The 12389-nt window shown below is 42.9% G+C and overlaps 1 long non-coding RNA gene across 6 annotated transcripts in view; it reads right to left on the bottom strand.

Annotated features, from left to right (window-relative positions):
* LOC128626003 (uncharacterized) overlaps window positions 1-10227 on the bottom strand; it is a 78887-nt gene extending 68660 nt beyond the window's left edge. For all 6 annotated transcript variants that reach the window (XR_008389887.1, XR_008389883.1, XR_008389885.1 and 3 more), the window contains exon 1: window positions 10021-10227. This is a non-coding gene — a long non-coding RNA (uncharacterized LOC128626003). The remainder of the gene's footprint in view (window positions 1-10020) is intronic.
* Window positions 10228-12389: the final 2162 nt, after the last annotated feature.

Here is a 12389-nt window from a genome sequence, read left to right as displayed (position 1 = left end):
AAGGAATCTTTCCATAATAGTGTCTCTTAGTTGGAGAACATTAACTTTGCACAGTGACTCTAATAGCAACAGTGACCATTTATAACATTTACTGAGTAAGCACCTGCTGCGTGCCAGGTGCTGTGCCAAGTGTTCCACATGCATCACAAATTATTACAATTTAATTTGCACAGCAGCACTGTGAGGTGTGTACTGGTATTATCATTATTAACATCCCCATTTTACACAGGAGGAAATGAGAGCTTAGAAACGAATTTTCTCTGGACAATAGGGCTAATAATAAAACTAAAGACCTAACTTTGAATTAATTAATTCATTTAACAAGTATTAATAGAGCATCTACCATGTGCAGATACTACTATGCTTGGCGCAGGGCTATGGGGTGAACAAGACAGATCCCGTCCCTGACCTCAAGAAACCCATGGTCTAGTTGGGTTAGGTAAACCCCTATTGCTGCCCTCACTGGCTGCAGAGAAAGGACTCAAAGCCACTTTCCTTCACCAAAGCCCAACCCTATAATCACAACACTTTCTGCCTGTCTCTTACTGGAAATAGTCCCCCTGTTAGAAACATGAAGTCCTGGAAGTTCTCAAGCTGAAGTCAGCTACACGCTTGTATGATCAGGTTTTGATGCTGAGAGCAGGGAGCCTTTTTAAAGGCTTTGCTCAGGTGCCCCTTTCTCAGCGAGGCCACTCTAACCATCTGCCTCCTGTTAGCACTGTCAACCCATCTTTACCTGTGCCCTTTTCCCATCATACTTATCCCCTTCTATTATAATATATTGCTTATTTACTATGCATATTGTTTGAAATATGTCTCCTCATACTTTAGTATAAGCTCCTCAAGGGTAGAGAATCCTTACTTATTTCGTTCACCAAGGTATCCCCAGTGCCTCCACAGCCTGGCCCACAGAAATTATGTAGTAAGGACTTTTTTGTGTGAATCAGTAAGAGTAAAGACTATGTACAGATATAGCAGATACAGCTAATTAGACAGGAGCCAGGACAGGGGAAGAAGAATTGAGGTGGGAACTAAGTTCCCAGTCAGTAGGAAGAGTTAACTTCCTGACAATCAAGTGAGGTGTGTTGCAAGAGCCGGAAGGAAGTGGCCAAAGCAGATCACAGCCTGGGAACCAGACGACCCTGCAGGGGTCAGAGTTGCTGTGCTTTTCTGTGCACAGAAGCACGTCAAATATGTGACAGCCAGGAAGCTAGGGTGGGTCAGGAAGTGTACAGCCATCGGTGTTCTATAGGAACCCATGGAGTCAAGGGGTCAGGTGATCAGTCAGGGGTTGGGGATCAAAGCAGACAAGGGCTGAAGTCCAGGAAGTCTGGGAGGCCCAGATACTTATCCAGCAAAACACAGAGAAAATTCTAATCCTGAAGGAAAGACTGTGGGAGCTAAACTTTCTTTCAAGTTTTCTAGGTGCTATGTGGCCTTTAGGGTTGCTCCAGCAGGGAGGAGGGTATGGTTTAACGGTATGCCACCACTAGGAACAGCTGATTGTCTATATCTCTTCCCAACTTCAAGTTTAGTGGCTTGTAGACCAAAGTTGGCCGTGGTTGAAGTATTAACACCATAGAAGTTCACAAATGTTGTAAATTAGGTATTATTTGCTTGTTGTTTGGATTGCTGGTTGTTGCACATTTACCAGCACACCCTGGTATAGTTTACTATGGAACTATAGTAAGAGAGGCTGCAGAGAGGCTCTGCTCTTGGCTGGACGAAGGGAGTGGAATTACACTTGGTACTTAGGTTAAGGCATACTCCTTGTGCCCTTGGGTAACTACACATAGGGCAAGAAGTCAACTTAATAGAATCCTTCGCTGGGGTTCCCCTATTCACTATGGAATTCACACAGGGATTCTTTCTCTCAAATTTTAAAGCCAGAGACTCACTTGAACCCATTTATTCCTTTATTTGTTCACTCAACAAGTACCAATAGAGGACCATGTGCCAGGCAGCACTGGGCCACAGGGGTGACAAGACAGATTTGTTCCTGCCCTCATGGAACCTATGACACAGCACAGGAGTACACAAATTATAGTCTGAGAACCAAACGTGGCATGTGGCCTCTTTTTATTCCTCACCTGAGGACCTTTTTTCATTTTTTTTTAGAGGAAGGGAGAGAGAGAAACATCAATGCAAGAGAGAAGCATCGATTGGTGTCCTCCCGTATACTCCTGGAACCTAGCTGTGTGCCCTGACCAGGAATTGAACCTGCAACCTTTAGTTGCAGGATGACGCTCCAACCAACTGAGCCACACCAGCCAGGGAATGACCTCTTTTAGTACAACAATCCTTAATTCAAATTAAGAATAGTTTTTAGATTTTCAAAGAGTTGTGAAGAAGAAGGAGGAAAAAGAAGAGGAGGTCGAATAGACAGAGACGATGTGTGGCCTACAAAGCCCCAAACACTTACTATCTGGCCCTTTACATCAAAAAAATTTGTTGTAAACCCTTAATCTAGCAGCTGAAATAAACCTTATTCCTTTACAGCTCCCCAATCAACCATTGAAAGGGCAAGATTTGGGCCAGGACTTGGCCTGAAAAAAGAACTGAGTAGAGTAGGTGAGGTTGACAGTTATAAAAACTGACGCTGGATGTCTCCTGGGCTACATACAGCTCAGTGTTAGCCAATTAGAAATGTATGTTTGCAAATATTTGGTTGGTTGGGCCAATGGCTGAGACTGAAGCATAAAAGTTGAGTGGGAGGAGAGGACAGGTTGGGGATTAGCCCAAGAATGCAGCAAGGAGCAAAGTCAGAGAACCTTATAGAGTAAATAGTGGAAGTAAAGAGCAATGACAACAGCAAATGCTCCTAGAATGCCTGCTGCCTACTGCATGCTATTCCAAGCACACTACTCATATTGACACATTTAATCTTCCCAACAGCCTCATGAAGTTGGCCTTATTATTATTCCCATATGATAGATGAAGAAACTGAGGCACAGAAAAGTAAAGTAACTTGCCAATAGTTACACAGCGAATAAGTAATAAAGCCAGAATTTAAAACCAGATTCTTGTTAGAATCCACATTTTTAACCACTACACTGTACTGTCTCCCAGTCAGACTGGTGGGGGAAGGAAGGAAAGCAGGTAGAAAAGAAGAAGGGGAAATAGCGTGGTGATAAATCGCATGTGAACCTAAAGGACAAGCAAAGAAACAGAGGTCCAGGCCACCGTCAGAGACAACAGCGGGCATTTCCCTAATCCCTTAATATTCATGGCTAAGCTGTCTCTGCAGCAGGCTCTGTGTCACAGGCAGCGGGTAAAGAGATGAGTGTAACTCGGTCTAGAGGGGAGGCACTCACCACAAAATGGGCTGGATGAAGTCCTACATTACGCTGTCTGGACCCAGAAGAGAAGGCAGCTCCACCACAGAGGGAGCTGCACCAGCAAGTGAGGAGCCAGGTGCCAGAGAGGGATGTGGAGCTTAGCTGCCCAGCATCACCTGGATGGACCACCTCCAGAACAGGTCATTTAAAAAGGGCTCAAAGGACAGGTCAAGGGACCACTGGAGGGCCCAACAAACATCGACATGCCAGAAGAGAGAAATAAAGCATAAATCCTGAAGAAAATGTGGGTGAAAGCCCGGTGGCTAATAGAAATGGAGGAGGAAGGGAGGCAGCTGGGGAGCCCAGATCAACCAGGAGTCAGAATAATAAAAGGAGAGAACATTAACAATAGCAAATGCTTCTAGAAAGCGGAGATGGAACAAGGATATTTAGACATGTCTGTGTCTTATTTTTTTATTGAATACATTGGGGTGACATTTGTTGATATAATTATGTGGGTTTCAAGTGTACAATTCTATAATACATCATCTGCAAATTGTATTGTGTGTCTGACCCTTCATATCATGCTGTCATCCCTACCACACAGCTTTATCACTAATTTCTTTCCCAATGGCTGACTCTCTACCAGCCTTATGAACCAGGATTTACTGACTTTAATGCCCCCAGTGCTGGGGATGACCTGTCCAGAGTAAGGCACTTTCTGCTAATGCTTCTCCTACTCCCTTTTTGCCATCCAGCTGACCTTCGCAGGATGAGCTAATAGCCTTCCTCTAAAAGGAATAGTGTCAGGCTCCTTTTCTCACATGCTTCCTCCCCAGAAATATTCCATCCAGAGCTTAAGGCTGTTGGTTGCCCGCAGCGTTGCTGACTCACCCTTCTCCCTCTGGGAAATGAAATGGCTCACAGTCATTAAGACCAAGATAACAGTACAAGCTGTCAACATTTCTTTGCAGGGCAGAGAAATGTCAGGATTGTTGGGTGTCTGAATGGAGCCGGAGGTCCTGGGGTTAATGTAGCAGGGAAAAAAATGACAGTGTAAACAGTGGCAGGCGAGTCCACCAATTATCAAGTCACCAGGGAGCAACTCTCAGTAAAGACTTGTTGACCTTGTTCTAACAATAGAAAAGGTGGTATGCTAAACCATAGTTCTTCCTTCCTGGCTTCCAGCATTTGGATCAACATGCCTGTACTGAGCATTACTGTGCACACAATTGCTGCTATGCTATTGTATTGGGTACACGTGGAACTGTTTGCCCAGAATCGCTTCTCTCAGGAGCCACTCATCTGTCCCCTATCCACATGGCATCTTCTTATGTGGCCTTGTCTTCCCCCACAAGTTTGATAAGTCATGGGTGGGCACTTAACCCAAAGGGGGAAATCAGTGTTGTTCTTCCTTGGGATTTTCCCAACTGAAGTATGAAAATTGGTCTTTCTTTGATGGTAGAAGTCATGTGGAAGAAGCCTAACTGCAGAAGATAAGATTAAAATGTAGAGAGAAGTGGAGGTTAGGTATATTCAAAAAAAAAAAAAAAAGAAAGAAAGAAAGAAAAGAAAAGAAAAGAAAAGAAAAGAAAAGAAAAGAAAAGTCTTGGCAGCATCCAAGTCTAGGGACTCAGTTGTTCCTGAGGCCAAGTTGCAGCCATGCCCCCTGGAGTTTAGTTATTAAAATGATTATTGGATTTTATAAGCAAGTAAATTTGCGATTTTTACCTAAGCTACTTCCAGTCTGAGTTTCTTCTACTTGGTTCTAAACGGTGTCTGAATCACCTGCACTTCTCATGGCACTGACTATATGGTAGCATGGAAAAAGTAGAGTTCTCCAAAAAGCCCCTGTATAATTTCTTGCTGTCCTCTCTTAAAGAGAGCGACAGTGTGCAGTGGCAATCAGTCCCCATCCCAGGCAGACCACGCCTCATCCATCATGAGAGGACAAAGGCAGCCATCACCTTCCCTCTTTATCCACACCTCACTGCCCCTCCTTTTATTCTAGCATCTCTCTAGTCATTCATTTGCTCAGCCAGTCTAATTAATGTCTGCCTGGTCTGTTTCTCTGGATCAATGCTTTATTCCTGGCCACTTCTTCCCTTTTAGCATGTCTTCCAAGTATTCAAACCCTCCAGCTAGCAACCTAAATTTGCCGCTGCCACTCAGCCTCCAGGGCCAAGCCAGGTAAGCACACACAATCAGTAAACCTTAAATGGTACATTACAGACTAGAACTGCCATGGGAAGTCTGAAAAAAAGTGTGGGATCTTGCAGAACAAATGGCCTTGAATATGGAGAGCTAGAAAGAATATTGCAATCTGGAGAAAAAATAAGCAAAGACACCTGAAGCAGAAAAGCGACTGTGAAGGAGAGGACTGCAGACAAGAAATGAGCCTAAGATGAGCATTAACAGAAAAGCACTAGCATAAGGTGGTAAATCTGAGAGATAACATGAAGTCAGATTACACAGTGTCTTTAATAATAAGGCAGAGGAGTTTAGCCTTGATATGTAGGCAGGTATTGTGGTAGATTTTTTGAACAAAGAAGGGAGAAAAATTATATTTCTCACAGAGGATGACGGAGAAGCTCCCTAGTTTACAAAAAAAGATAAAGATAGAATACCATCTTTAGATAGTGTTCTTTATTAAAGGATTCATCATCGATGATTTTGAGACTTTTTGTTGGGATGCTGTTCAATATAGAAATTTAGAAAATACAAACTAGAAAAATAAAATAATGAAAGTTCTCCCAAAACTTCACACATAAAATAAGCATCATTAAGGCATTTATATACATCTTGCCAAAATAATTTATAAGATACATATGAATAAAAAAATTGATTTGTGTTATATAAGTATGGATCTTCTCACTTAACAATATATTTTCCACTGGTTACTTTGAGTAGTAAATTCCTCTATTTTAAATATTTAATTTACAAAAAATATAAATTTACAAATATTTTAAGAATTTTATTCCATAGCTCATATCATAATTTTTCTAAAAACAGAGGTATGAGACATTTTGCCCCAAATAAGGAGGTTATGTGGAGACAAGGCCCCATCCCTTGTAAAAAGTAAAGGTCCTTTGGTATCCCACAAATAAATGATCAAAGTTAAATGAAGTTCTCTCTAGGAAATACCTTCTCAACAAAAATTGATCAACATGTATGTAATTCTCATTGAAACTAATATATTCAGAAAGAGAGAGTTCAGAACACAGTGCTGGTTAAAATACCACACACCCAAGGAAATGGAGATCACTGACTGAAGCCCCACTTTCTGGGACAGTGGTGAGTGCCCCATCACCAGGTGAGGTCAGCAGAGGTCAGGGGTAGCCATATGGCCACTCACAAAAACATAGAGACCAGAATTCAAGCATCTGCTTGAGTATATGTGGATATGGAATTGTTAAGACTCCATGAGTTTCAACTGACAGCATTAAAAAAAAAACCCTTCTTTCAAATCTAATCGCTTATTTATTGGCCTCAAACAAGCCATTTCTCCTTTCCAAGTCTCAGTTTCTTCAGCCAGGACCTGAAGGGTCTTTAAGATTGGGCCAGAATCTGAACATCCTTGGGCTCCCTTCCAAAAGAGATCGTCACACCCTGCTGGTCTCTTGGTTTCCTAACTCCCACAGCCTCACTGAGGATTTCTATTCTCTCTCTTTGTTGAGGAAGAAATGGTATAAACAAACAAAATCACCAAGAGTCGCTCATGTGTGCACACAAAGCACGAACCAAACAGCAGGAAAACACAGAAAGTAGGTGAAAGGTGAAGTTGTTTTGCTGAAATGATGTCAGAGGTCGGAATACAGACCCACAGGGAGGATGATAAGAGCTCCGCTAATGCTAACACTTGCTCTGAAAAACCGGTTCACAGAACCTCCATCCCAGCAGTCCAGCCTCTCATCCCCCAGCTGGTTCCTTCTGAAAGGCCTAGAAGCGAGGAAACTCTTGCTTTGTTTGCCTTTCTTCCAGGAAAACCAATAGAAGTTGTTTTTTTTTTAAATTCTTTTTAACTGAGGCTCATCAGAAAGAGATCCTCCTTCCTCCCTAGGAAAAACCTTCAGCTGTTCCAGTGCAGTCCCAGAGCCCCACATGATTTAATTTCTCTGAAGCCCAGGAGGCATCTTGTTTTGTGTGCTCCCTAGAGCACAAAGAAATTAATTCCAGACAGCTTTCTTCCTGGTGTTAAACAGAACAAGGGGATTGCATCGGGGATATTTTGCATGTGGAGTAAGATATCTTTGAGTAGTGGTCACTTCTTGAGGTGACCTCCCACCCATCCTCATATCACAAAGACCAATAAAACCTGAATCTAATGAAGTCTGAGGAGGTCACAGAGCCGACTGATTTCCTGGGTGAACCTAAGTCCAGGTCCTCTCACAGGCTCCAGAACCATACCTACCCATGCATGCTAGCACTTGAATGAAGTAGAAAAATTCAACAGCACTCTTAACACCTTGGAGGCAGTGCCTGAGACCTAGTGTTTCCTTGCTCCTTTGTCTCTCTCCACAGAGGCTGTCTGTCACTTGAACCTACTGGAAGGTTAGCTGGGTCATCTCCTTAATAACCTTAAGTTTCCTTTAGAAAGAACCTATCATGGTAATGCTAGTTGCAGTGCCTAAAGCAGTGAATGGGTCTTCCCAAAAGCCCAAAGAGACAATTGAAGGATTGTTCTTGTATCTACAAGCTAGCAAACATTTGTAACTTCAACAAAATTTTGTCTACAACCTCACCTCTGCTGGTGTGAAGGTTGTAAGGAAGGGGATACATAGCCAGCACCCAGCTGTAACCACCAGAGGTAGGAAGACCAACTCAGAACTTTCCTGGTTCTAACACTTAAAGTCCCATGTCCCAGAGTAGCCCAAACTGCCAGGCAAACCAGGGCCTTGGTCACCCTACATATTTACCAAAAGAATTCATAAATTGCTGAATCCTGAATTAGCTTGAGTTGGTGTAAAACATCATTTCCCTCAAAATAGCTTTCACAGCCTAAGTTTCCAAAAGGACTAAAGGAAATATGAGATCTGAAGCCTTACTACTCAATGTGTGGTTCATAAACCAACAGCATCTACAGCCCCCAGGAACTTATTATACAATAAAAGCAGAGTCTCAAGGCCTACCTCAGACGTACTGAATTAAAGTCTGCAGTTTAGCAAGGTCTTCCAGTGAGAGGGCCTTGCAGAGGGGCTCCGTGCACTTTAAAGTCTGAGGTGCACTAGCCTAGAGGAATATATCTCAGAGGGTGACATTTACTTGAGTCTTGAAGTCATTAGAAGTGAGTTGGCAGAGTGAGGGAGCAGAGGGCACCAAGGAACAGAAGATGGCAGTGAGTTCATTCACAGGAGTCACTTATTGTTTCTGGGGTGGCAGCTGGGAATAAACCTGGCAAAGACAGGTTGGGGAAAGACTGTGGAAGCCCTGGAACATCTTTGATGGCAATACTAGCTCTGTATCTTCCCTGCTCTCTCTCAAGGCTCAGTCAACTATTTTCTGAAAGCTAGAGTCCCACCTTCCTCCTGGCCTACTCTGGCAACAGATGGACTACCACAGTGCTAGTGGAAAGGGGGGAAGCAGGCCCAAAAAAACCCTCTCCCAGGGCTGCATTCAGGTTCAAGCTCTTCTCCCTAGGGAGATTTGAAAGAGTCAGAGCCCTGTGCCTGTGGCTTAGAGAACTCAAATCTGGTGGGAAAACACACATGAGATAGCCAGCAGTTAAACAGATGCATGTCAAACACCTCTATTTCAAAATGAAAAGTTAGCAGAAAGAGAAGTCTGGAGAAATATCTCTCATTCTGAGATATAACATGGTTACTTAACAATTTTGTGCCTTGGTTTCCTAAACCACACAATAGGGATAACCCTTGGACCAATCACATAGGTTGTAAGGATTCCATGCATTGAGGCATGCAAAGCCCTTAGAACAGCACCTAGATCCTACCAGGAGTTCCTAGAAGGTACTGCCTTGAATTAAACAATTGCCTTTGTCATAATATGGGAGTTGGAGACATGACTTGCTGAGTGGGGAGCTGGGGTGAGGCAGCCAGTTTCCAAGTCAACCCAAAAGACCGTCTTCATAGATGGTGGCATTTGAAAATACATTATTCTTTGCTACTTAACGTCATCATCACAGGCTGAACTGAGATTTACTGTGTGCATTGGCCAGGGGATAATTAAAGTAGCAGAATCATGGTGAGTGATAAAGAATAAAGAATTTACTATAGCAGTTAGACCTTAAGCTAAATTGGCAAAGTACAAAGCCATACCACACTGTGTATTCCTAGAATGGCTGGTTAGTTTTGAGACCTTCACCAAAAAAGTCTCTTATTCCATACACTGGAGCCCGGGAGTCCTCTCTAAAATGCCTTTTCTTTAGTCCCTCCCTCTTCAGGGTAAACCACATGCCACCCTGTCTACACATCTATGATAGAACCCCTATACCATAACTTGGGTTCCAACTATTTGTGTCCACCTTGCTTCTCCAGCTCCTGTCACATCTCCCATCAAAAGTCAAATCAGACCATGTGAAATCAATGCTATTTTAACATCTTTGATCCACAAAAAATTTGTAACTTCATAAGTTTCTAAGTATGAGAAGGCACTGTTCAAATGCTGGCCAAATAAATGACCATAGGACAACCAACTACCCACAAATTCTGGTAAGTATCAAAGAAAATTTTTGTAAAGTATCAAAGTTTTGAGGTTTTTGTAAGGCCTCAGGTTCCTTATTACATACCTCATTATCTTTGCACTCTTCAATGTGGGGGTGCCAGTGAGTGATCTTCAACAGGTCACACACTCAGATTTTGTACCATTTTCAAATTTCTGGAGGCAGGCAGTGTCGGTACACGAGACGAGTGATTCTCCAAGAGGTCAAATACACAGTTTTCAGTACTGTTTCATTATTTTTAGAGGCTGGCAGCACCTCCAAATACCTGATAAGTGGTCGACTATGAGAGGGATGAGATGAACTTCTCAAATGGCAGGTGTCCAAGATGACTCAGAAAAGAGCTGCCAAACTCCACTTGAATTTCAGTCCCAGCACCATGGGATGGCAAGGAGCCTCAGCGGTCATGGGTCTCAACCACATATCACTTGGGACTAAAAATGTGAAGATGCAAAATAACTGTTTTTCAAAATTAAGACATGGGTTGGTGAAAGGGAATTTTAAAAAATAAAAGGAAAGCAAGAAAGGAAGCTGGTATACTTTTTAGCACTAGTCAGGTACACCTGTGGGAAAAAAAACCCTTTGGCTTCACTTCATCCAGCTGTAAGAAGTCTGAAAGTGTGAGCTTTGTCAGACTCCACCACCCAAACAAACCCCAGTGCCCACTGTTTGAAGCTGCAGAGAGGCCTGAGTTAGTGGGTCAGGGAGAAGTTGTTCTGAACTTCAAAAACGACAAAGGTCCAGAAAAATATTATCCAGGCACAAGTGCTTCTGCCTGGGCTCAGCCCAGGGATTGCATGGGTTCTTGGCCTCATTTCCTTCCCAATTCCTGCTCCTTGGTCCCCAGCTTCCCCTGACCACTCTTGACCTCAGACCTTATTATCTGATGATGCAACTCTGGATCTCCATCCTGCGTTCTGCCTCTCAGACCTGCTGCCCTGGTTACAGGAACAGGGGTAGTGACCTAAGAAGCACTGGTCACCTTATATAGGTTGTCACTTCAGTCACAACACCATGCTAAGAGATAAGGATTATTCGCCTTCTTTTAAAGATGAGGAGAGGTTAGGTAATCTGCCTAAAGTCAGGAAGCTGCTAAAGGATGAGAGGAATGAAACCCAGGTGTATCATGCCCTGAGACCATATTCTTTCCAATATAACACATTGCCTCTTTTTCCATGTTTCCTTTCCACCTTTCCTAGAGTCTCATTTGCATGTTCCCCACTGCTGATTTCATTTTAACCCCTTCTTCAACCTACAGTTTATCTCTCCATTTATAGTGTCTTCCCTGAGCCAACTCACAATATTTACAAATAAAAGTGTTGCCCACCATTTGGAATCCACAAATGAAGTGAAAGCACAACTAATCACACCTCACCTGCCTTCCATGAGTCTCCACCTCCCAACGGAAAGGGTCTAAATATCTCATTATGCCATAAATGCCATTCACAATATGGCCTCATACTATTGGTCTCTCTTGCCTTGCCTCTTACCTGATCCTTCTGTCTTCTTTTTAAACAATATTTCAATTACACTAAGTCTCTTCCCCCAAACAAGCCTACCGTAAGACCAAGTAGCCAACAGGTTGGCCTACAGTACTTATGGTAGTAAGACAGAGAGCTTTTTGTTATCTTGGCATCTGGTGCGAGAATTGCTCTTTGGGTAGAACCACCTTTACCGGAAGAATTTCTTGATAACCCTCACTGGTATAGAAGTTGGGATTCTAGGGTTCTAAGCATGGGTAGTTTTCAGGCTGGACTCTCAAGAAGTAGATGCTGAGATGAAGTTTGGGGTGCAAGATGTTTATTAGAACAACCCAAATGTACATCAACTGATGAATGGATAAACAAAATATATCTATATACTGCATTTTGGAATAGTATTCATCCATGAAAATAAATAAAGTACCAATGCATGTCTCAACAAGGATAAACCTTGAAACCATTATATTTTGTAAAAGAAGCCAGCCACCAAAGGCCACATATTGTATGGTCCATTCATATGAAACTTCCAGAATAGTCAAATCGATAGAGACAGAAACTACATTAACAGTTGCCAGAGGCTGGGGGAGGTGTTAACAGGGAGCTGATACTAATAGGCATGGAGTGTCTTTGGGGGTCATGACCTTCTGGAATTAAATAGTGGTGATGGTTGCACAACTTTGTAAAAAAACTGTTCAACACTGAGTTGAACATTTCGAGAGGGGTGAATGGTATGGCATGTAAATTATATCTCAATAAAGTTTTTAAAACATTTTTAAAGGGGTATTCATAAGAGATTGATGTCTGTGAAATAAAGGAGGAGGAAGCAGGAAGGGTTAGAACAACCTCACCTGTGGCACAAGCCCAACAAACGGTCAGCTAGCCAGGCTGGGAGCTCCGGGGAGAGCAGAGCCCTCTGTGTCTCACAGGAGGCTGCAGTGGCTCTGCCTTTGTACCTCT

Source organism: Artibeus jamaicensis, unplaced genomic scaffold, assembly GCF_021234435.1.
Source record: "Artibeus jamaicensis isolate MK-2021 breed Jamaican fruit bat unplaced genomic scaffold, CSHL_Jam_final scaffold_1964, whole genome shotgun sequence".
NCBI lineage: Eukaryota > Metazoa > Chordata > Mammalia > Chiroptera > Phyllostomidae > Artibeus > Artibeus jamaicensis.
The sequence above is the reverse complement of the archived record's forward strand: the minus strand, read 5'-3'. Positions and strand labels throughout refer to the sequence as shown.